Source organism: Branchiostoma floridae, chromosome 8 (assembly GCF_000003815.2).
Source record: "Branchiostoma floridae strain S238N-H82 chromosome 8, Bfl_VNyyK, whole genome shotgun sequence".
NCBI lineage: Eukaryota > Metazoa > Chordata > Leptocardii > Amphioxiformes > Branchiostomatidae > Branchiostoma > Branchiostoma floridae.
The window spans coordinates 11,077,304-11,080,768 of record NC_049986.1 but is presented as its reverse complement, the minus strand read 5'-3'; the positions used below and the strand labels follow the sequence as shown (position 1 = coordinate 11,080,768).

Sequence of the window (3,465 nt, the reverse complement as noted above, 5' to 3'; positions counted from 1 at the left end):
TATCTTCAGCAGCATGGGCATTTTGCTCACATAGAACAGTCAGTTCGATAAGGGTTAGCTTCTGTTCGGCTGTGTTTTGAACGGTAATGTCCGGTACGAGAGATGTAGGCAGGATGTCTGGGGGTACTGTTGTGTGTGTCCCGCCCTCTATGACATCAGGGCTGAGGTCACATCGTATTGTAACTGCTGACGTCTCCAGTGTAGAATGCCAGCGCTGCAGGGTGGTTACCAGCTCCTTCAGTTCACTATTGTGGCGCCAAGTGTACCTGTCCGTCAGTGCCACAGGGCAGGCATTCAGGACATGCCGAAGGGACTGGTGTCCTTTACACAACGGACACTTTGTAGACAGAAGCTTCCCCCACCGGACTAAGTTGTCCCGTGTGGGGAGCCAGTTCGCCATCCCGTTCAACGCGAACTCAAAGACACCTCGCGGGGCATTGGACAGGGAACTTCTCCAGCTTGTGTCAGATCTTTCAGCCTCCAGTAGTTCTGTCCATCTACCTTGAACCATAAGGGTGCTACAATGTTCCTCCACTTTACAATCATATTCCTTTTGCATCCTGGCTTTGACTGTTTGGCACAGCTTCTTCTTGGTTTGAGCTGGGGTTTCATGGTTGTCTTGGGATTCCTCGTTGGACAATATTGCTAAGCTTTGTTCAACGATTGTGTGGCATTCCAACGTACCCGTTGACTTGCGCGAGAGGGACGATTCTCTTTCTACTTTAGCCTCCAGGGCATTCTTAACACTGGCGTCACCAGCCGTCAGGACTGTAGCAATTACATTGGCGTGTTAATGCATATAGATTTGTTCAACAGATGTGAGTCCTAGCCCATGGCTATGGTAGAGTATACCCGGGTCAGATGACTTCTTCATATTGGTCCATCTCTTAAGGTATTGTGTGACGCAATGGCTAAGTTCCCGCAGATGGGTTCTTGTCACATCATGAACAGTCAGGAGGTACCTAATGGCACCCTGGACGTACACCCTGTAAATCTCGCACTTGTATTCTCCACGGACAGGAGAGGCGTCCACGTTCATGATGATTCCTCGTTGTGTGTCTGATCCAATGATTGTCTCCTTCAAGATGTCAGAGACTGGTCCTGAAGAACCGCTTGCAGAGATGTATCCACCCAAGAACTTGAAAGGAGTTGAAATTATGTTGTCCATAGGGTGGTTCCCAATTGAGAAGGAGACATCCTTTGTACATCCACTACATATGCTGAGAGTTTTACATTTCTTCGGCTTTAGTGTCAAGTGGATACTTCGGAGGTTGCGGTCAAGTGTGTTGACAATTCGCTGCATGGATCTTGATCTACAGACGGTAAGTGCGAGGTCATCAGCGAATGCGAAGGACAGATGTGTTTTACTTCCCAGAGTGTAGCCGTGTGATTCTTCAGTGCGTAGGTACTCTAAGGGAAGGTTTATGACTGGCAGGAAGATCGCTACGGACAGCGTATCCCCCTGGAATGTACCAACTCTCAGTTGGAAGGGGTCCGAAGAGAAATCAGTACATCTGACTTGGGCAGTTAGATTAGAGTAGAATGCCTTTATGTAGTTGCATACGTGCTGTGGTACATGGTACCTCTGAAGTGCTAAGTGAATCAGATCATGAGAAACAGAGCCAAAGGCGTTTTGCAGGTCCAGCCAGGCTACATGGACTGTCTTTGATGAGGATCTGGCATTTCGGATGATCTCATTAAGTACTAATGAGTGATCCACACAGCCCGATACTCCCTCCAGGAATCCCTTTTGAATTTCACTGTCAATGAAACCATTCTTGACGAAGAACTCAATCATGCGGCTACCAAGAATGGAGTGATAGAGTTTGGCAGTGGTACTGATCAGCGAGATCAATCTGAAGTTTGCTGGATCATCTGTAGATCCTGACTTGTGAATGCTGATGGTATTTGCAAACTGCCACGACTTGCATGGTTGCTCTTGGCTGATGATCTTATTGAATAGGGTTGCGAGAAAGTGGTGTGTTGAGGGGAGGCATTTGAAAACATCATAGCCTATTCCGTCCGGTCCAGGTGACGACTTGGATTTCTTCTTTGACAGCAGGTGTTTGATATCTCGCGGCCTGATTGGATCATTGTTGAATGGGTGTGACACGGAGTCAGCGGTTGGGCCAGCTGGTAACCAGCTAAGTGATTTTTCATCAACTGCTGGAGCATTCAGTGAATATGTTTCTTTTAGATACTTATCGAGGCGTGATTTTTGAAACGTGGGCATTGACTGTTTCTTACCGAATTCTCCACTTGAGGCTTTCTTTGCATATTCAAAGATGTTTTTCTTGTACAATTTCTCATGATAGGTTATCTGTTTGGCCTGTTGAAGGCGTTGGCAGGTGGTCTTGACATAGTTATGTAGTCTAATTGATTTGAAGAATTCCAACCTGTCTTTATTCGTAGCTTGTTTACTAAGTCCTGTTTTCCTAAGGGAGTTTTTCAATCTCTTTGTAGCTTGAACTGCCTTGGGTTTGCGATGCATGTACTCACTGGTCGTTCTTTCTTTTGGTCGTACAGTCTCAAAACCCTTTTCAGTAGTCAGGAATTCATAGATTTCTTGTAGAAAGGCCTCAGTAGTATATAGTCAGCACGCTGAGTCCTATTATTCAGGCGGTGCAAGGTGGTGCAGGTCAGGGGTCAGATATGATTTATTCAGGCGGTGCAGGTCAGAGGTCAGATATTATGTGCCCTTTTGATACACCCCCCCCACACCCCAAAGGAACCTCCCCCTCCCCATTTGTGAAAGACATGCCCTTATTTGGCCTGGTTCTAAGTCTCTATCGTATAAGATAAAGATGACAATGACCGTTTGATTTTTTCCGTTCTTTTATTCTGTACTTTCAAAAGTCAGCATCCAGCGTGAACTTTTGCTGTTCAGAGGAGGACATAACCCCCATCTTCTGGTACTCTCCCACCTTTTTCTCAAAGAAGTTGGTCTTTCCCTCCAGAGAAATGTTCTCCATGAAGTCAAAGGGGTTCTCGCTGTTGTAAAGCTTACTGCACATGAGTTCGCCCAGCAGCCTATCTGCGACAAACTCGATGTACTGTGTCATCAGGTCTTGATTCATCCCAATCAGCTTCATAGGAAGAGCTTCCGTCAGGAACTCTTGCTCAATCTTAACAGCATTGTCGATAATCTGGTGAATGCGCTCTTGACTTAGGCTTATTGATCAGGTAGCTGACCATCAGACAGGCAAAGTCGGCGTGCAGACCCTCGTCTCTACTGATCAGCTCATTAGAGAAAGTCAGCCCCGGCATGAGTCCTCTTTTCCTCAACCAGAAAATTGCTGCGAAGGCCCCGGAGAAAAATATCCCTTCCACAGCGGCAAACGCAACCACACGATCCCCAAAAGTGCTTTTCTCGTCTCCACTCCATCTAAGGGCCCAGTCAGCCTTCTTCTTTACACAAGGTATGGTCTCAATGGCACTGAACAGATGCTCTCTCATGCGGATATT

At 46.7% G+C, this 3,465-nt stretch overlaps 1 pseudogene; it reads right to left on the bottom strand.

The window, feature by feature from the left end:
- Nucleotides 1-2,767: 2,767 nt before the first annotated feature.
- LOC118421743 lies at nt 2,768-3,465 on the bottom strand (annotated as a pseudogene).